At 36.2% G+C, this 22527-nt stretch overlaps 1 protein-coding gene and 1 non-coding gene across 3 annotated transcripts in view; both read left to right on the top strand.

Moving 5' to 3' along the window:
• The window catches only part of PDE3B (phosphodiesterase 3B), a 95659-nt gene that overhangs the window by 9540 nt on the left and 63592 nt on the right, over nucleotides 1-22527 (top strand). The window lies entirely within an intron of this gene.
• On the top strand, nucleotides 20852-21034 carry LOC128153155 (U2 spliceosomal RNA). The gene has a single exon (XR_008238852.1). It is a non-coding gene; the product is annotated as a U2 spliceosomal RNA (small nuclear RNA).

Below are 22527 nucleotides of genomic sequence, written 5' to 3'. Positions count from 1 at the left end.
CTTCTGTGTGAGAGATATATAGTGGCCAAGGAACCTTAGAGTGTGGATGCTTTACAGAAGTGGATGACCTCTTAACTGGGCTTGTAACTTTGGAAGTGAACTGACTTTTTGTGAGCTTTCTCTGGGGCAGGGGTTGATCTCTATATTTATAGGACATCATTAGCAGTTAATAAAATTCAGTATCATGCGTGTAGTTTAATGATCCTAACTTTAAAAATAAAAGGAATGTTTCTGAGAGAAGTCTTAAGTGATTACTGTCTTGATTAATGTCCACACTAGCCTTCATTTCATTTGGTTTGCCACCTAGACAGTGTGATGTGTAAATGCACTCACAGGCTCTTTGATGCCTGCTCTTGCAATTCCATAGTATCCTACACATTCTCACTCCCTCATTATGTAGTATGAAATTAAATTTCAGTTAATTTAAGCTGCATTTTTGTAGATGCAAGCAGTTACGGTCTTATGTGTGGGTAGTAGCAGAGGGAAATTTGTGTTGAAACCTGAAGGTGTGATTAGCAGACTAAAAAAGTTTAGATCCTGCTGTGCCTGTGAAATGCCATCTGCTCTGGCACTGCCCTGAAGGAATTGGCTCAGAATGGAAGAAGTAAAGGCACACTAGCACAGTTTTCCTCTGGACTAGCCGGATCTGCAAGAAGCAGGCTTTATTTTGCTTAGGAAAGATGAATGTTGGTCTGGGTTATACTGTTTCCATTGAGATTGTCCATACAAAAGTGCACTGAAACAGATGTACCAACTGTGTATTGTATTGCTGCTTATAAACTGAGGTAAATAAACACAAACTTTAATGATGCCAGGGGCTTGGTTCTTCCTAACATGTTAGTATAGGATAGAGCAGTATATTTCATATCTTTACTAGAAAACACAAACAAACTTGCGTTGTCCACCCTATACGTGTTCTTATTCTGTCCCAGTTTCAACTAACTGCATTTTCAGGGCAGCACAGTATCCATTTTGGGATCACTGAAGCATGCTTACAAAGCAAATTTCAAATGAAACTTGCAATGAGGGAATTTCAATTGATTATGCACAGAGATGTTTAACTAATCTTTTTCTTTTTTTTTTTTGTGTGTGTAAAAAGCTGAGGAATGTTACTTAGGATCTTTCCAATGATTAAAAAAAATGTAGTATGTCTATCTGAAGTTAAAATGAATGATTACCATGATGTAAATAACAGCTTTGTGCTGTTACGGCAAAGCCCAGTTGAAAGTATTTTGATTACAAGTATCTGTTAACTTATTTTTATGTAGTTATAGAAAAGCATTAATTATAATCTCGGTCAGAGTTTCTTGCTACTTTTTATTCACCATAACAGAATGTTTCCATGCCATGGTAATATAGAAAATCTAATTTTTCTTTCTATTTGGAGTTTCCGGTTGAACAAGTTTGATTAAGAAAGAAGAGTTTGGACCAGCTTTTGTGTTAATGACCAGTCTTTTTTTGTCATTGTTTTTAATTAATTTAGTTTTCATAACTGGCAGCCTGTTCGTTAGATGCCAAAGGATTTTTAAAGAAGCTTGAAAATAACAGGTTTGCAAGTGATTTTCTATGATGTCAAGATGAAAATAAGAAAAAGGGAGTAGCTGAGCAGAGGCAGATGCTGGCTATTGCTTTTAAGGGTGGCCTATGTTTTCAAACCCTCTGAGACAATGAGCATCATATTGGAGACATACGCAGAATGTTCTGAAGAAGAAAATAGTACTTCAGTCTATGTGTGAAGGATAACAATTTTTTATGAAGAGTAAAAACCAAAACTAGTTAAAAGACACTAAGCTTCAAGCAGTCTTATTAAAACTGAGTAACACTCTGTGCTTACATATGAAATTTGCATAACCCATTATTAAGATCATTAAGGATATAATTCCAGGACAAACTCATTTAGAAACTGATGTTACATCTGTAAATATGAAATTGATATCTTGTTCAGGAAAGTATCTTAACAACTTTAGAAAAGATTCAAACTGTGTTTCATATGATAAAGAGATGCTCTTTTGGGATTAACTGTAAAAGTCGATACAGCTTCAATAATGGACCTATAAAGGTATATACTTAGTCTTATGTCATTTTTCTTGTATGAGACTAGTTGCTGTTAAAATCTCATTGCTAAAGATTTGTAAGTCTTCTATACTTGCCTTAACAGTTATACTAGTAGGAACCTCCCTAGAGTCAGCAGAGCACTTAAGCTTTCAAGTGGAAAAGAACATGTGTTTTACAGTGTTTAAGGATTGAGATTATAGTCCTTACTTGTTTAAAAATTCACAGGGTTTAATGTAATTTATAGTTTTAACTCTCTAGTAGCAAGTGTTAACAATCTCAAGTGAATACATTCTTAAAGCTATGTTCCTTTCACCTCTCTGGTGATGGACAGGATTGGTTTGACTTTATTTTTAATTATTTGGGCCTTGAAAGTACAAGAAAAATAATTTCCCAGGAGATTAGTGTTCAATAGTAAATTGCTTACTTGCTTGTTTTGTCTTTTTTGAAATGTCATTTTTCTTTCTCTTTCCCTGTCCTTATCTGTTCTTAATTTTACAATAATTTCAACACCTCTTCCCACCAGCATGTTCTTTCTCTTTCTATGTGTTACAAGATCAGTAATGTAATATGGTCCAAAATTACAAGTATATTTCAGCAAAGACATAAAAATTTTCTGACGGTTTTTACTTTTGCATTTTACTTTTTTAGAAACCTAGCAATCAAATTATTCTTTCAAAAAAATGGGGGGAAACATTTGGTAACATAGAATTTATAAAAAAGAAGAATTAAATATTTCTTTGCATTTACAGCATAAAAATGTTTCTAGAATCTCTTACTTCAGTACCATGTAAGTGTCCATTATTGAAGAATGATACATAAGTAGACTGCGTTTGGAAAGGCGTGTACGTTTGTTTTGGTATACTCATACAGGCCTTATCCTTTACTTAATACTATACCATATTGTAAAGTTCTTTCTTTTTTTGTTTTCTTCTTTCAGTTCTGCAAGTTAGATGCAAGGTGCTTACTCACCTGCTTCATTCTCCATAAGCATAACTGCAAATTCATTTGTAAGATCTGAGCTCTTAATATGTAGGCTTTTGTAGTTAGAAACTTTTTCTTTGCTGCCGAAAGAGAATCTATATGTCTTCGGTAGTTTCAAAGCTGAAAACAATCCTCTGTTTATTTCCTGGATAGAGGGGACAAAGGTTTTCTAGGTTGGTTGGGTTTTTTTTTTTGTTTGGTTGGGGTTTTTTTGTTTTGGTTTGTTTTTTTTTTTTTAGAAAACTAAGCCTTTAGCCATCTTGTTTATATTTTGCCTAACTCTTTCCTATTGTAAGCACATGAGGGAGAAATAGGAGTAGTATTGACTCAAGTGCTGCGGTTGTAGTGAGAGTAGCTGGCTGATAATGATAATAGGGAATGAACCATGCCTCAAAAAATAAATACTGAACATATTACTCCCTTCGCTTCTCCTCCATTCAAAACAGAGGGAAAGAATTAGAGGATTCGTATTTGTCAATGTACCTTCCTGCGATGTTTGAGAGCTGTAAGAAAGCTTTGCCTGATCTTTATAATACTGATGTTCATATATTCAAATTTAATTGAGGTATTTCATTCTGATTACAGCTTGGGTTGTAAGAGGGTCAGTAGGAGCAGAGGAATATGTTCTGTCCTGATGTCTTGAGCTTTATTTGCCTCCACAGGGCAAGCAAATTTAACTGGACTTTTGCAGAACTTTTTTTTTTTAAAGGAAATTTTGAACTTTATTTCCAATTTCTGAGTAGTACTTTGGCTCAGCATGTCTGTTAGATTCCCAGCTGTGCCCCAGGTCTGTCTTTTTCTTCCCCTCAGCTCTGCTTCACTTTTTGAGATGTTCTGCAGTGGTACCCCTGCAGACTTCAGGAAGAGGGGTAAGCCAAGAAAAGCCAGAGTCAAAAAAACCCGTGAGTTCCCTGCATCTGTCTTGTCATGAGTGTCATTTGGGAGGTTATCCAGATTGGTGGACAGAGCTGTATTTTTCTTCTCGTGTCCCAGTCAGAGTATAGCAGGAAGCAGAGCTGGAGAAAAACTATGTATCGTGATGGTCGATTCTGTAGTTGGTGGATTGTTATAAGGCAGATAACAATTCTGAGTATTGCAAAAGTACTAAATTGTTAGTATTTGGATAGACTTCCAAGCCTCATAGAGGGTAGCCTTCTATGCAAAATGGTCTTGCTATATATCAGTTACATAACTGAAATGGTTAAGTCATTTGGTGCCTGTGTTCATATTTAGATAGAAGTATTTTTAGTGCCCTCTGACAGAACTTTTATGTGGATGTTCCTGCACTTGGTTCTAATCCAGGCATATAAAAACTCATTTTATCAGAGATGTCCTCAGCAACCATTTTATGTTTTAGTTTTGGAGAACCTGTCTGAACCTTGAATCCCATAACCTAAAGCTGTCATGTCATTCATGATTTTTCTCAGGGCTCCCTGATCCACTGTTGAATGGAGTTGGGGTGGGAATCTTTTGTATCCCAGCGTAACCCTGCAACAATAGTCTTGCTAGTCTGTGCTGGTTTTCTTCCCTCCCCTACAGTGATATTTGGGTTCTTCAACGTGCCTTGTGTCATCACAGGTTTTCTGCCTATCATTGCCTCTTCATCTCTGAAAATTCTTAATCTTTTTCTGGAATTTCCATAATCACATACCAGACTACTTCCTTTATTTTTTTTCTGAGCTGGCTTTCCGTTCAATTGAGGAAAATTGTCTATCGGTGAAGAAAACATTTCTTTCTTTTTTTCTTCTGCCTTCCTACCTACTATGTGGGTACTGCAACATCAGAATGAAGAGGAATGCAGGTGTATGGGAAGGAGCTAGGAAGTGATGCAGAGGAAAACTATACTAATAGAGTAGAAAAGCCTGCTGACGGAAACATCTGCATTTAGAGAAAAACATCACTGAGATGCTAACAAGTAGTTAATTGCTGACTAAGCCAGAGCATTGATCATATCATGTAAAAATGGTAGCTCCTTTTTGTTTCTTATTTTCTACATAGGTATAGTTGCCAGTGCATGCCTGTATACTGTTCTTCGGAGTTTTATTTCAGGCCACTTGTTTCTCTGTATCCCTGGGCTTTTTGGCCTAAAACTTTGTATTTTGTTTTTTTGAATATGGATAAGTTACATTACTAGATTTGAACAAGAAGGCTTCCCAAGAAACTAGAGAATCCATGATGTATTTGAAAGAATGAGACTTCTAGTTACTGGAAAATCAGGACTGTTTTAGATCTCCTCTTAGAGCAGTTCTAACTTGATATGAACCTGGCCTCCTGAGTGAGTAAGCTTTTGTGAAAGAAATAGTGAAGAGTCCCTAACATCACCTCCTCCCTGCACCTTCATGTTTTTGATACCTAGTTCTCTTTAGTGGTCAGGAAGCTGCTGTGATAGGTTGTTCTGGCTGGCTGTCATATGTCTGTTTCAGAATACTTTAGGGGATTTCCCCACTTAAAATTGCACCGGATAGATCAGTCAGTGAAGGTGGGAGACTTTTTTTCAGCAGTAAATTTCATGTGCATTTTGCCTTAGTGAAGCATTGCCCAGAATTTTTAACAAAAAAAAAAATATTACTTTTATCTTGTCTTTTTGCTTTCTTTGTGCTCCACAACTATTCCATAGTACAGAAAAACAGCTATGTTTTATACCGGGTAAGCACCGATGTCAGTACATAAAAGCTCTGTGCTGGAAATAGTTTGTTTCATATTTATTCATGTCCTGAAATGGCCAAATTCAAATTCACATTTAAAAATAAACTGTAAAATTATCTAACTGTGGTTTTTTTGTGCAATATCTTGTCAGAAAGGCCAGTGTTTGTATTTTTCTTGATTATTGTGTTTGATATTTTTTTAATTTGCTCTAGAATGTGCAGAGTCCCTGCAAGATAGCTCACTGATGAAATCCATGCTCTCTACGCTTTTTTTTTTTTTTTTAGATCAAAATGTGATTTTTGTTTTCCTTGGTGTATACAGTAAGTGTTTTGTGATAAATTTTTAAAACATACTTCTGGCTTACTTATGAATACACATCTATTTGAAGTGAATGAATGAGAAGTAGTTTGATAGATCTTCCTGATGTTTGTATCTAATTTACTTTGGGTATAGTATAAAATCAGGAAAATTCTGGAACTACAAAGTTAAAATCAGAGATACAGATAATTCAACATTTTATGTAAAACCTGCAGGTGACTAACTTTTTTTGAACTTAACTTGTGGCAGAAACTTTCAGTAGTGCAAATGCAAATGAAAAGGTGTCTGTTATGTATTTTTTTTATTTTAGATGATGTTTTCTTTCTCATGTTTTCCTTCTCAATTATGAAGAAAATGCAGGGTAGACAGCTACTGCAAAAGTGTGAGAAAAACTAAAAATACATGCACAAAACATCGCTGTAGAAGTTAATTTCTAGATAGGATAGGTTAACTGTAAAGATGTTAGTCAAGGGTTAAACTCAGTATGTTTCGCTGGCTGCTGAGTGAAACAGGATGCAGTGACTACATTGTCAGACTGCTGGTGTGAGTGCAAACAGATGAGGAAATGCTGGATCAGGCACTTCAGCAACTTGGGCTGTTACCTAGGAAACCGCTTGCGTCATACTTGCCAGCAATTAGCTTACAGTTCTTTTATTTTCGATAGTGTTGCAAGCTGAACTCGACTGTTACAAAGGAAAAGGACTGGCTTAATCTCAAACTGTTAGGTTGTGACTGCAGCTATGGTGCTCATGAGAATTTGCCACGTGCTACTTTGGATAAATTGAAAAATTATTTAAACTCTCCAGCCTACTTCTCCCAAGAACATTGTAGTTGTGCTTGATTCTGGAAGATGTACAATCAAATTTTTGTGATCTGTATGAAAATGATCTTTCCTAGTTACCAAAATTAAGTACTATGCAAGTTTCACCAGTGTTTCGGATATCACCACCTTTTCTAGAAATTATACTGAAGTATTCTTGTGTGTTACATATTAAAACATAGTTTTCAAAATTAATGTTACCTGAGGTTAAACCTCTACAGCAAGGGATTCTTTTTCTAAATACTTTTTCCCTGCGTTGGTTAAAATTCAGTAACTTCCAGTGGTTACCTAGCCACTAATATAAACCAGTTAGTGTTGAAAGCAGCGTGTGTTTTATCTCAGAAAATCATCATGTCTTCTGCATTTCACTTAAAAACTGTAAACAAATTCACAGTAACTGATTTAATATTGATGTATGTTGGTAGTATGGGTATTGCCTTATGGCTAGCTCTGGCTAGTTAGTTTTTTAGGGAAAAATTCTGCAGTGACCAACAGGTTAAACTAAGAGTGTTTGTGTTTTTACTTTTTTGGTTTTGGGTTTGTTTGTTGGGTTTTTTTGTTGTTGTTACATAGGCAAACACATGAATAAACTTAGTTTTTAACAAACTAGTATCATAGTACATAGTTAAAGGCTAAACTTGTTAAAATATCAAGGACAATACAGAATACACCTGTGTTCCTGTGTTTGTGTGAATCTTAAAAATTTAATGTATTTTAAATGTTTGAATACTAGGTTTTTCAAATTATTTTGGAAGAATTCTTCCATATAACCCCCCACATTTTCTTCCTTGTTAAAAGAAAAACTTTGACGAATCATCAGTTAGAGCTGTGTTAGTATCTGAAGTCTATATGCAAAGCTCTTGGGGGGGGGGGGGGAAACCCCAACCATCCAAATCACCAAACCTCCCCCGCCGCCCCCACAAAACACCCCAAACAAAAAACCCCACCCAACAAAAAAAATGCAACTCCAAACCCAGCTTTTCACCCCCGCTCCCCTGAACCCTTGAATATAAGGCTTAGAAAGATTGAGTATCTCTGTTTCTGCACATTTATGATAGAGTAACTTGTCTGTAAGAGTCTGGCAGATGATATTATTAGGATATTTTTCACACTGTAGGCCAGTGTCATCTAAGGCTAGCTGGTCACTGGGGTTGCATTCCAAACGGTGATCATCGTCTACCTGGCCTAGGATCTTCGTACAGGATTCTCTTCAATTTTATTAGGGAAAAAAAAAAAAAAAAAAAAGATTTTGTGTGTTGGTGGAGGTGGCTAAAGCACTAGGATGCCATTCTGAAGGAAGAGCAACTGTTTTTGCTGCTAGTTCAGAATTGTATGACTGACTTGTCCAACCTCACTAACACATAGTTGCATGGGGCCACTGCTTGGTGTGTGCTTTATTTGGTGTGTATTCATATTAGCTCAATTGCAAGTTATGAAGTTTTACCACTGAAGTCAATGAATGTTGGGATTTAAATCTATATGATTAATAAACAGCTAATATAGATGTTAACAAAGCAAGGTCTGTAAATCTCAATTTTGAATTGTGAATTTTGTCCTTAATATTCTTTATCCCTTCAATTCTGGACAGTAAAACAGAGGCTGTGGTGTCATCAGGTCACCGTTGGGTTCCATAAGTGTATGTCCAGTAACTTTGCCATTTATTTAGGGCAATGCCTGCAAGTTATGCAATACATCAAACGTACTGAATATTTTGTTTTATCCTCATTTAGTGTTTTAGCCCTATAAGCTTTGTCAGTCTTCCTTCAATGAAGGAGGTGGGAGTTACATGGTCACATACTTATTTTTCTGCATAACTTTTAATATTGTTTGATTATCTGAATTTAATCTTCATTCTGGCACCTGTTAGCTGTTTTCAAAGTGCTTTTATGAGCTGACAGGATTGAGTTGTTGTTTTCTGAATGCGCTATTCTCAGCCAGACTGTTTAGTATACGTGCATGTTTCAAAAGATAAGTCTATAATAACAGATGGATGTGCAGCATAGTAGGACACTACCTGGCTATTTAATCTGTCAGGTGTTACAGTAAGGGACTGCATTTTTTTCAGCAAAGTTTGTGAAGTTTTGTACGATTCCTGGGGAAGCATTTGGTTTATATCTTGTAGTCTCCTGACTCTGTCAGTCAACTTGTCTAATATTGTATGTTCTGTAACTTTTAGAACCAGTCAGATAGGTGGGTGCCATGAAAGAGAAAAGGGATTAAGGTCTCTTCCATCATCTTCTGATTGTGATTTTTTACCAAGGAAAACAAATCAGTAAAATGTTTTTTGCAACTCTTATGCTATGAAGTATTTTGTAGAAAATTCCATTGAAAACATCAAGAAAGTGACTGACAGCCCATCGTTTCTTTATGTATGTAGCTCAAATGGCCAGCAGTCGGATCACCTTGTATGGTTAGTTTTGTGCATGAGGAATATTTTCATGCTTTTCTGAGCAACACAAAGGGGTGTTTGTTTTGTTTTCTCATCATATGGTTATATTCCTAAATGATCATTAGAATCACCTAAAGTGGGCAGGCTTTTTAAAAATACTATTATTCCCATTGTCTACTTTGAATAGCTTTCTTCCAGGTCCTTTTATTTTCAAACCATCTTTGAGAGTAACGGGGTTTTGTTTCCATGTAAGATCAACAGAGGAAATGATGTAGACTTACTTCTGTTCACCAGCCCCTCTCTCATGATATGAAAATCTCCCTCTTTCTTCTGAATAGGAAGATTCTCTACAGCTCCACCCTAGGACATCACATCTTCAGCCTGCAATAAGCCTGTCATTGGGTTTCTTTCTTTCTTTCTTTTGGATTTTCAGAGGATAAAAGCTAGGGGGAATTGCAGAGAGGCATGGCTTAGCCATCCCTAAATTTTCCTGGCTCATCACAAGTTTTTGTTTACTATTTTGTGATTTTCACCATTTATTTATTGTCTGTGTACACGTAACTTGTTTCCAGTTTCTTCACTGTCAGGCTTTCTCTCAATGTGTTTGGTACCACACAGAATTTGAGTCCTTAATCAATAGAATGTAGCAGTTCCCTAAAATCTTGTGGAATAGAGAGATCGTTTCTCCTTTTCATTGCCTTACAGTTGCAGGTGATTTTTCTCAGTCTTCATATCCCACTACTGTTTTCTTCTGGGATAGTAATTTTATAAACATTTCTGACTTAAAAACCTTGTCCTCTGTGTACTGTAGCTATTTAGAGGAAATGTTTTTGCTAAGATGCACGTTGGAGGCCAACACTTCAGTGGCTTTTAAAGTGATATAGTGATATCACTAAGTTTTCTATACCCCCCCCTTTTTTTTTTTAATTTTGGAATGCTGAACTCTTGTATTTTTCTCTGATATTTTCCATCTTTTTTTTCCCGAGGCTTCCTCATTGTTCCTTCACATTTTGGTGTTTTTTGGTTTGGGGATTTTTTTGCCTCTTTTTTTTTTTTCTGCAGCAGAACTAACTAAAATGCGTGGTACAAGAGCAGCTTTTGTTGGCTGGGAGGTACAATTGCAGTGCAAGTCTTGATTAAAATTTTGAGTTCTGAGGTCAGAGCATGATAATTTTCTGATGTGAAGAACTATGTCCAATATAGATTAATTTTTATGTAGTCACAAAAAGGGAATTTTTTTTTTTTACCTTTGGACATTTTCTTTCTAATCTGAACACCTCTACTCAAATGTTCCAATTCCCTGAACACTTTGTGGCACTTCCAACTGTAAGGAGTGGTCCTTCCCAGCACTGTCTGCTCATTCCTGCTCTGGCACCATCCCCCTTTGTGCTGACACAAGCATTCATGAGACTACACAGTGAACTAAATTGGGGAACTAATCCATGTTAAAAGTAATCAGTTCTTTTTGTAGTTCCTTGCCACGTGTCTGCATGAATGCTTTTGCTGCATAAGGGAGGGAGTGACACAGGGATGGGAATGAGCAGCTGAGGGAGGCAGGACTGCTCCTTTATTGTGGCAATGCCAAGTTGTGCTGATTTAAGAGAACTAATGGCACTGCAGTGTAAAGAATGGATGTGTTAGAACTTCCCAATAAATCAGTCAAAATAGCATCCCCTGACACCCAAAAGTCTCTATAGTTTTTCTATGTCTTGAATGAACTGTACATTCTGCATTTGTCTACTTGAAGTAAAAGGAACAGAACCTTGAATGGAAAGGTGCAATTTAGATATCTAAGTTAGACTTGTACAGTAAATGGGGCAGAGGGTTCTTTTGAAAAACAATGTAAGATTGTGTGGTAACAGACAGAATCATACCACATTCATGTGTGAGAACAGAATGAACTGGTAAAGGACACGTGAATCAGATTCTTCCTAATACCTAAGTATTTGGCACTCATTTAAAACAGTGCTTTAATATTGTTGTGTTTACGTGAAAATTATTCATTATTTTCAGAGTGAAGTAAAATGAAAACATTATAAAATTGTAACAACACTTCTGTGAGTCACATTATGAGTCTTGGACCCTCATCAATCCATCATGCTTCCATCTACAGGACTAAATATGTAATATGGTAGCGGAGAAAAGCTATTACCTTAGAATGTAGAAGTGGAAGTCCTCTCATGCTGAGTCAGGAAGTATGTCTGTCCCTCTTTGATGCTGCTAGGTATTTTGATGATTCTTCTGTCCACTTTTGTGGGTACCTGAAGTTTCCGATAAAATAAGTTGCTACAGTAGGGAAGCTTCAATCCAGCTCTTTGCAGTAACTGTCCTTGGCTCTTAATTTTCATGTTGCCAAAAATTCACATATGTGACAGCAAGAAAAAGGAAAATGTGATCAAAATGACAGTTTCTTATTAATAGTTCAAGCTTAGACTCAGCTTCATGGGGCAAATAGGTCCCATGACTTTATTCCTGCCAGCTTCAGAGTTCTATCAGGTTTACAATTTTCTATAATATGGAATTGTGCAATCCAATCATGCATCACTTATTTCTTTCATAATAACTCTTAGTCTGTGGTATGTTCATTTTATAGAGGTGTTCGCTTATATGTTCTGTCCATCATCCCAGTAGAATGACCAGTGTAAAAGGTATTAGCCACAATGATCATTTTTTGCAGAAGGGGTTGGGAGCGGAGAAATGGAAGCAGGCACACAACATGTCTCATTTCAACTTTTGAATAAATTCATCAGTTGAGGAGTACGCACAAATGATTTCAAGTATCTATTTCTGTTGTGAACTTTTTGAGTTTTCTTCTACCATATGCTGGAGGTTTGTGACCAAAGACAAAATCCTGTGAAAACACCTGCAGTCCTGCTGCTTTGAGTTGTTAGCTCTACTCCTTTATGAAATCTGAAATATTAGATCTTGCATAGTGCAACTAATAATGCTTTCCTAATACAAGGACAGTTTCTCATCACCTAATTAATTTTTTTTAAATAATGTTCACAAAGATAAAGCAGAAATTTGCCCTTGATTAAGTTCACATTTTTTAAACCGAAATATTAACAAAAATGATTATATAGATGCTTGGCAAAGATTAAACTCAAACCCAGGAGAAGTGAGAAGGAAGTGAAAGTAATTATAAACTGGAGAGAAAACTTTAATCACATAAAGAAGAAACAAGATTATAGAAGCATAAAGTTTGTAAGTAAAGCCTGATGTCAAGCTGAATTCACTTGATAATTTTTTTGATCTTCCATACCAATTATTCCTAGCCAGAAGATGGAGTTAGAACACTTTTTTTTTTTATTATGTCAAAATAAGGATTATTCTTAGGGCTTTATCTATTTGCTAGTGATTGTACAAGATAATCTGTTCTAGACAATGCTGTGTGAACTATGAAGGATGTGCAGGGTCCTCTGTCACTGGAATTCCCAGAATATGGTCTGTAAGATCTTTAATAAGTATGGCTAGTTGGCAGAAATATACTGAAGAGCTAAAAGAGTACAAAGACTTTTCAGCTGAAAACATTATTAGAAATATATTGTAAGAAATAGTTGCAGGGAATTATTCATTGACTGAGACAGTTTGGCAAGCACTTCTGAAGAATGTAAGAGCGACCCTTAGCAGTCATCCACTATAACGACTGCAAAAAAGTATAATAACCCTTCAACATCTCAAGAAAAGGCATACAGTGACTACTGTTTGTGATGGCTTTAAAACAGCTATATCTAATGTTGCTAACAGTACAGATGAGACAATTTGCAGCATACTGTGAAACCTACTCAGGAAATGGGGTGAACATGGGTGGATATTTTGTGTTTAATTCCATTCTACCATTAATCTTTTTGATTAATTGAACATTAAGCCCACAAGGCTTAAATATTTTGCCAAAACTCCTTGTTGGGGCTGATGAACTGTCAAAAGTTGAATGTTCTGTGAAATTTAGCCAATGTTTTCTGTAAATGCTCAATGCTGAGAAGGATACGACCCAAGGCCAGACTAGGCAATTCTAATCTGATTTCCCTGCCTTATTTCCTATGCCGCACTATCTGGGGACCTACAGTCAAAAACTTATTTTTCTTGTATGTTAAAGTCTTTCTTCTTAATGCAAATGTACTGTGTGCTGACTTAATTAATTAGGTTGGTTACAGTTCTGTATGGGTTGAGGAAAATTAAAGATCACCCTTTTATCTATTGGTCAGAAACATGCATCAAACAGAATTGATTTCAGAATTTCTTAGGTGTTTGATTGTATTGGTATTTAATATAGCTTGATCCGCAATAAGATTACAGATTTTGTTGCTATGTTAAAATGCTAAAAAAGCTGTAATGCATTTGTATTTATTGGATTTCATCATATAAAATAAAGCTTTATTCTCTCTCTTCTTGGAACACTTATAAAGCAAAGGATTCTTATTCTGCCAAAATGCTTAAAGATAGTACTTTTGGAAGATAATATTTTGTCAGAAAATTTCAACAAAGTATTCAAAATGTTTCAAATTTTCAATATGAAAACTAGGAGTCTTGAGATTATCATGAATACTGTTTAGTGAACTGATGTGGAATTTTTTTTTTTTTTGTGCATTCCATAACTTCTTGTAAGTGCTTTGTGTAGCTTTATTGGTTTTATTTGATTGAAGGATTGCTGCATTCTGCTGTACTGGTTACTTAGTAATGATTGTTAGAACATTTACTTCAATGTTAAAAAAAACAAAACAAAACAGCAAATCCATGTATCCCAAAATTCTAAAATTGTATAAAAGAAGAAAAGAAAAATTGAATGCCTTTCACAAAAGATATGTGTTTTTCCCACCCCATTTTCAGATCTGTGTATTTAATGACTGACTTGTTACGATGTGTCTAAATATTGTAAAATGCCCTGTATGTTCAGACTAAAATCTTGTAACTTCAAAGCAGCTACACAACTTTTTTTATATTAGCAAAATTGTCAATGACAAAAATATCATCAAAAAACTTTGACATTAAATTACAACTTTTGCATTTTGACATTTAAAACATGTTGCTTAGTATTCTGACTAGTTGCATAACCTATATGAACTGTACAGTATGCTTTTGTTTAAGCACTTGTAGTAATTTTTAGTAATCATTTATACATACTGAGAAACTGCATTTTCTAGTTTGCAAAGTAGTTGCTCATTTTCTGTGTCCTGAGGCAATTAATTAAAACTGTTTAAGTGTGATAGTGAGAGTTAACATTGTTTAAACATAATAGTGTGAGTCAGTCTTATGGTGTTTGTAATAACAAGTTTCCACATCACTGGGTTTTTTTTAAGCACCAGTATGAATTTTTTTTTTCACCAAAGAGTAAATCAATTGAACTGTTCCATTCTGCAAATGAATCAGCATTTCTTTTATAAGTTGCTTTTTCTAGTCTTAACCAGTTCATTTTTGTGGACTCGAAGCTGAGTTTCCTCTAAACATCTTTCATCGTTAAAGCTTTAGTCCTGAACTTGCACTACTTTCTGAAATCATAGACCTTACAAGAAGCTAAAGCATCTTTTAGCTATGTAAATGTATCCCTAAAGTTTACGTTACAAGGCAAAAAGTGTTTAAGAAATAATTTCCTGTCTCCTATTTCATCTTCCAGTTAAATACTAATAAAAGACACTGTCTTGTGCTGTCAAATATCTGGACTTGGTGAGGAATTTTTGTTCCCTTACCACAGATGCCCATTTTCCAGGTCATATTTAAAGTGGCTACTCTGACCTTCTTTTTGGGTGAACTTCTATAAGTTAATTTATTGGCAGTATAACCCTGTATTAATTTATGACCTTAACATTTTGTAAATGTATCCAAATTTAGGTATGTGCACATACATGTCTATGTGTGCACACATCATAGTTTAATTCAAGTACCTTTTTGTCACTCAGTCATCCATCCCTAGTATCTTTGAATTCATTGGCTTTTTTCAGTTAAATTTGACAGAGGATAATCATCTTGAATAATAACTTTCCTGTAAATTTCATGACAATCAGTAGCCAGCAAGAGAAGAAAGCCTGCTAGCGCCCTTGTTATGAAAAAGACTGAAGAAGCCACAAAAGGCAGATGGAATGAGTACTCTCAATACAGGAAAATGGGGCGTTTAGAACTTGCAACTCCAAGTTGCCAGGTAATCTAGTCATAAGACAAAAGTTCGAAGGATTTAATCATTTGTGCTCCTCACAGAGCTACTTACCCCTTTTTCTGAAAAAGTGTGTTTACTGTTCTGATATTCTTTGTTGAGATGTTTTATTCAACCTTTGGGAAGATAGTCTTCTATGTAGTGAAACATGACAGCGTATTTTCTGTCGTGTTGTAGGACTTAATTTACTGTTCTGCAGTCTTTACCAGTTACAGAAACAAGCTGTCTAGCGATGACAGCTCCAAGATAAATGAAATGCTGTCTCATTTATTGGCTGATTTATTTATGCTCTGAGCCTTTCTCGCAGTAGACTATAACTTTTTTTGTTTGTAACAGACTACTAGATGGGAATGGCAATGGCCATTCTTTGAAGGAGGCATTTGAACAGGTTTTGACTTAGCATGAGACATGCTTCGCTGCCTTTGCTGGAATGTGAAAGCACGTTGTCTCACTGGTATTTTATTTTGTGTTGTACCGATTCAGAAGTGGAAGAATAGGTCACAGTCTCTTCCTGTGGAGCCCTGAATAGTAAAATGGACAGCAGATAAAAGGATGTAGCAAAGAAGCTTGCTTTTCAGGGAAAAGATGAATTTTCATAGAATTTCTTTTCTGAGAATGACCAGAAAGCCTAAAGGATTATTAACATAGATTCCCGCTCATTTTCCTCACAGTGTTTTCTAATGCTCCAAGTTATTTTTTTCCCTTTAAGAAAAGTAACTTATGTGTGAGTGAAGTATGTTTCTCATTGTATCTCCAAGTTCACATTTTGTTTTGCAGATAAGATGGTTTGTATGTTTATCATTTATTATACTGTTTATATGTATGTGTTATCTATTTCAGCAGAGGTGATTTTTTTTTTTTTTTTAAAAATAACTAGCTACCATTTATGAAGGAGAGGGTGAAGAAGGAAAAAAGACAGTTACTTAAAACTTGGCTGTTTCCAAGACCAGTTATTAGAACAACAACAAAATCAATCTCCCCGTAAGTCTTACCTCTTTATGGGATACAAAGCTGGCATTGTAGGAGCATGATTCTAACTAGAATTCTGCAAGTGTGCGCTTAGTGCATTGGCTGCATTTTTGGTAACAGCTGGACATTTGCGTCTGGGTCTTTGCTTCCTATCACAAGTTACATTTAAAAGATTATTCAGGTGGTTTCTGAATGTCTCTGTATGGGAGGTTTATCAGCAGTGAGCCTTGGACAACAGAGTCTCCTGCTGGTGCTGTCCATTGAAGCACGGTTGAACTGTGTTCTAGCCCCTAAAAAATTCTCAAAGTATAGCATTTTGAACAGCTAGTTGTTCCCTTTGGCACCTTGATTGTTTCCAGATACAGCAGTGGAAAAATGATGCTTTGTTTCCCAGGGGTATTAGAAAACTGGCAACTTGGTTCTTAGCTGTCATGGTAGGAGGTGTGATGGGAAGTAAATTCAGAATCCTGGAAAAGTTGACTTAGAGTCCGTGTACAGGAATATAAATCAGAAAGCAAGCTGAAGCAATTTCTGAACTATAACAGAGACAACAAGGAAGGCTTTGCTGACTTCAGTAGAGCCAGTTTTTTCTTCAGATCTCTCTGCTTGACTTCCAGATAAACTACTTAGACTGTTGGCTGGTGTCGGAATGTTTCAGTTTGGGATCAAATAGCTATTCTTGGCCCAAATTACTTCTGGACATTGTCCAGAGACAATATTCTTTACGGGTGCGTTGAAATCACAGAAACAGCTTTTTCCCACTCCCAGTAGCAGACCAAAAAAATACTATGAGATGAATGAAACCATGCATAATCTGCTTCAGATCAAATTGATGTTACTTGCTCCTTTTCCTTGTCTTGGTTTTAGAGAATTTGGGGATGAATTGTATAAAACTGTTTGCATGTCAAGAAGTTAATATTAAAAAAAAAAAAAGAGGATTATCCCTATTTACTGTCTTTTATATAGTTTTTCCACTTTGCATATGGATGGTGGGTTTCTTTTGGTGGGGTGAAGGGTAAATGTTCCTGATTTTGATCACTTCCATTTGATATAACATATGTTCCACTTAGACTTCCCAAATTTGTAGTAATTCTTACGTTATCTTAAAGGAAGAGGCAGATTGTATTCTCTTTCCATGCAGTTTTTTGATTGGAGATGTGCACAGCAAAAAACTGTGATAAATGCATACACAGCTTCTTGTGTCTGAGTAACTAATTATAGTTCAGGGCTTGAAAGTGACTGTTGAACGTGAGGTTTCATATTGGAAATACATCAAAAGAATATGAAAATAAGCATTCTGGGTTTTGTAATATTGACTCATATTATTGAGTTTTCTTCTCTGCAAGGTCCTTTTTTTGGCCATTCTAGTTTTAGCTGCTTCCTTCATGTTTTCTCAGAGCCAGCAGGAGGAATGTGAGCACACAAGGTACAGACTCTCTCTGTTACGCTGTCTAACATTACAGTGCATTCCTATTAGGCCCAGCTCTAATGAGAAAACTGCTTAATTTCCATAGCCTGAAGCTGGAGAATGCCTGCTAGAGGTGTAATACATAAATCTAGCACTTAGCTTTAAATAACATTTTTTGAACTTGTGCAAACTATGCAACTTTTTCTTCTTCTTCAATAGATTGCCAAAAGTGTAACAAGTGGTTAGAAACTTTATAATATGTTGTTATAGAATGGAAAGTATCAGGCTACTCAAAATCTGGGCTTTACTTGTAAATTACTCTGGACCAATAAATAAACCTGTACATACAGTTTTCACACACATTCTTGCTAAACTAAAATTCTGTAACTGTAAAATTAAGTTTATTTGGGGAGCTGTCACAAACAGCTTTGCAGCTGTATAGTTTTATGTTTTTTATTCTTGAAGGTCTTCAGAATAATTTTTGTATTGAATTATTTAAAGTAGAGGACTTCTAAGTTCCTTAAATGCTAGACTTCCTAAATACTTGACTATGTAGAAAATAGTGATGGGATGATTATTTCTACTGGTGCAGGTTGTTTTGTGAGATCTTTTGTTTTCCTGCTGTGGGAACAACAGAGCTTTGTCCCTGTAAACAGTTACCCAATGAAGTTGTTACTGGATTTGAATTTTTGTTTACAGATTAAACAGAAGTGAAAGAAGCTCAAAGCTTGCATTCCAAACCTGATGACTTCTTTTTTTTTTGGGGGGGGGGGGGGGTGGAGTAGAAATTGTATCATTTAAACTATAGAAATATAAATCTATTACTCTTAGTATTCACTGCAAGATACTTAAGCAGATAAACATTCTTTGAAAATCCCATGAATCCCTTTTAGAAAAGATCTCTTGTAGTTTTTATTTATAAATTTGTATCTCTTTTCCTGAAGCTATGGTAAGCCCTGCGTACTGTCATTCTTTTTCAATTGTAAACATAGTTTCGGTACTACCACTTTTGCACCAAATGCTGTTCCTAAGCGACTGCTGACGTCAGTTGGTGCAGCACAAGAAGGTTTGTGTGTTTATCTGCTGTGGGCAGACTCTTAGAAAAGACGAAAGTATGTAACTAGATTAGGCCAAAGAGATTGCTCCTTTAAATAAGCATACATACTGTTTGCAATGTCATACTTTATTTTTTCTGTATTTTATTTTGATTAGCAGTTGTATCTTCTGTTGCATATGCCACAGTATCTAGTTTGCAGGAGACGATAAGGAGGGGTATGTATACCCTTTGGTATTGCTTTAAAGAAAGAGGTAGCCTTTTGTCTTCTTTTCTGTAGCATAGTTAGAATGAGAATTTAAAAGGAGTATGTGTCAGAGTGTAAAGTTTTCACACACCTGATCTCAAGGTTAGAAATAGGGCTATTAGAAATGAAAGCAGGCATACAATTTCCAGTTCAAGCGAAACATGTTTACTTAGAGATTTTTGGCCAGAGTCTATACATTTGGAAAAACTGGAATGATACTCTTGGAATATTTTACTGCATGCCTTTGTGTCAAACAGAGTTGGAGTGGAGCTGGCTTAATGACCTTTGTTTATTTTTTTTGTCCTTGATTATACTTGCAGCACACCCACACTGAATAAAAATTACCTGTAGCAAAAACTCTTTGTATGAAAATCCTTTTATGAAAATAAAGGAAATAGTAGTGGGACTGCAGTCACGGCAGGCCAAAGAGTGAAGCTAAAAAGTTTATAGGAAGTAGTAGTACTGGATGGTTTAATAAGGCAGGAAGAAAAATGACAAGCATAGAATCTCTTCTTCATGTTGAAGCACAGAAGCAGCAACTTTCAGAACTAAACAGAAGCTGAGAACAATTGCTCCAAATTAATTCAAATTAGATTAAGATTAAAAAAAAATGCCTGTGGGACATAGGAGGACATTAGCAAGCATGAAGGTGAAAAGGTCAAGCTAAATAAGGTCCACTTTGAATGTGGCAGTTGTGATGGTCTTACTGGTCTTGAAGTCCACAATGATCTTTTTAAGTTTCCTGTACTGTTATATTGTGCTATCCAGTCTGGCCTTGAAAACCTTCAAGGATGGAGACTGCACAGCCTCTCTGGGTACTCTGCTTCACCTTGTCCCACTGCTTGTGTGTCCTCATAGTGAGAAACTTTTTCCTCATGTCTAGTCTGACTTCTCTTGTTTCAACATTGCCTCTCGTCTTCCCACTACACACCACTGGATACGGCCTGGCTTTGTTGTCTTTGATGGTCTCCTATTAGACACTGGCAGTCTGCTGTTAGGTCCCCCCAAAAGCCATCACTTCTCCAGACCAGACAAGCCCAGCTCCTCCAGCCTTTCCTCACAGGGTAGGTTCTCCAGTCCTGTAGTCATCTTGGTGTTCCTCTGCTGAACTTGCTCCAGTTTATTGATGTCTTTCTTGTACTGGGGAGCCCAAAACTGGATGTACTGTTCTGGGTATGGTCTCACAAGAGCTGAGCAGAGGGGGCAATCACTTCCCTTGGTCTGATGGCTGTGCTCCTGTGAATATAGGCCAGCATACTGTTGGCCACCTTTGCTGCCAGGGCACACTGCATGCTCATGTTGAGCTCTTCATCCTTTTCAGAAGAGCAGCTCTCAGCCTGTATCATTGCAGGGGACTATTCCTTCCCAGGTGCAGTGCTTTGTGTATGTCACTGTTGAATTTCATAAGACTCCTGTTCACTCATTCTTCCAGCTTGTCTAGGACCCTCTGGATGGTAGCCATGCCCCTGCATGTACTGTCTGGTTCCCCCAGTTTGGTATCATCCATAAGCATGTCTTGTAAACTTTAAGTGTTCAGAAAAACATAGTGGGTTTTAATTCAGGTTAATAAAAGTTAAGTAGCTGCAGGTACTATTAGTCATTTGCTCTTACCACTTCTTCTTCTAGGTCTTTATTGAATTTTAATTCCCTTTAACCATATTTTCTTATTATAAGAATCTTTTCTCCAGAGTTAGGAAATGACATTAAACTCAGTAAACTGTTCTTAAACAAATGGTGAAGTTACTTGTGAGTTTCATTAGTATAAAAGCATAAAAATGGCTCAGATTAAGAGTTCGTTTACCTTAATATTCTGTTGCTAATTGCTGATCTTTGTCTAAGGTCAAGTTTAACATCTGTTCTTATCAGTTAAATATCTTTTACACCCTTGACTTGAAGATGTCATATTAAACAGATTTTGGGGACCAAAAGATGGGTTAGAACTTTTTCTATCTGTCCTATGCATCTGCTTGTTATTGCAGTGTCTCCAGAAGCAGCACACCAAGGAAAAAAATCAATAAAACCAGTAATCATAAGTTGCTGCTTATCATCTTCCCATCCATTACAAGGGCTAACGTGCAATTAAATGCATTAAAGATCATGGGGGGGGAAAGAACGTAGCCATAATCAGAGGCTGATGGAAGGATAAAAATATGATAACATATGATACTCTTCCCCCCCCCCCCCCCCCCTTCCTACACTCTCCCAACTTCCACCTGTTTTCAGCTCAGGGGACTTCCTAATGTGGTTTAGCTATTTAGTTACAAGTGCCTGTTCAGTCTCCCCTTCAACTTATGGGCACTTTCTCCTTTGCCCAGTTTCCCCTTGAAGTTTTTTAAACTTCTTGCATCCACAACTTCCTTTAATAAGGCAGGTTACTTACTACCTGTTACTGAAGAACTGCCTCTTTTTGTTTTGGACCTGGCTTGTCCTAGCTCTTTCTAATGGTTTCTGGTTCCTGTGCTGTAAAAAAGTAGTCTATGGAGTTTAACCGTCTATTGACCCGTTCCTTGGGCAGAATTTACAACAATCATGAGTTCAGTGTAGCAATATACATGACATCTAGCAGTGACAATAACTAATTTGTTTAAAAATTATTTTAAGGTGATTTTAGAGACCAGCTTGATATGTCAAAGTTAATGACTTTGTATGTTCTTAGAACGAATACATTGCAGTAACATGTAGTTTGGCTGTTTTCTGGAGGTTGATAGCTGTCTGCCATTAGGATTTTTTGTTGCAGGATGATGCCACTCAAAGTTCTGTGCAACCATAGCAGATTCTTGTGCAAAACACCTGGAGACAAATGAACAGCAGAAAAATCAGCTCACTAAGAAATGATACCATGCTATTACATTCATTTCCTTTTGCAGGGGAAAGTTGTTGATTCTGTTATGTAAGTTCAGTTGGAATTACTATAACTGTCTTGGCATACTTACAGAGAAATGGCTGCATCTTGGGCATATGGTTTGGGTTTTTACAAGTATTCTGCAGGTTCTGCTCTTGTTCACAGAGAACAAACTTCGTAGTTTTTGTGAATAAATGGATTATTCAAAAAATTATCCTTTCAGTGTCACTGACTTCAAAAGGCAGCCACAGCAGGGACCCCAAAATACAGTTTTATAGACAGAGAAAAGGTCGCTCTTTCCTTGCTAGGTCATGTGTTAACAGTAAAAATAATAATTAAATGATTTCTTAAGAAGTAATTCATTGTTTATGACTTAGGATCTTACAACAATCCTATTTCAAATTTTAAAAGTTGTTGCTCTGGAATACTATACAAAAAACATTGAGTTTCTATAATGCTTTTTAAAAAAATGAACCTGTTTAATTTGTTGAACAGTTTAAACAGTTCCTATAATATCTCCTTGAATTAAGGATATAAAATATTAAAATGAAATTTTCAAGAACACCTGTGGGTTAACCACAATTACCTTAAATTGAGACAAAGCAACAGGCTTTTATTACATTTCCTAATTGCAGTACAACCTACAGCAACCA

This window comes from Harpia harpyja, chromosome 16 (genome assembly GCF_026419915.1).
Source record: "Harpia harpyja isolate bHarHar1 chromosome 16, bHarHar1 primary haplotype, whole genome shotgun sequence".
Classification (NCBI taxonomy): Eukaryota; Metazoa; Chordata; class Aves; order Accipitriformes; family Accipitridae; genus Harpia; species Harpia harpyja.
This window is presented reverse-complemented; position numbering and strand designations above follow the sequence as displayed.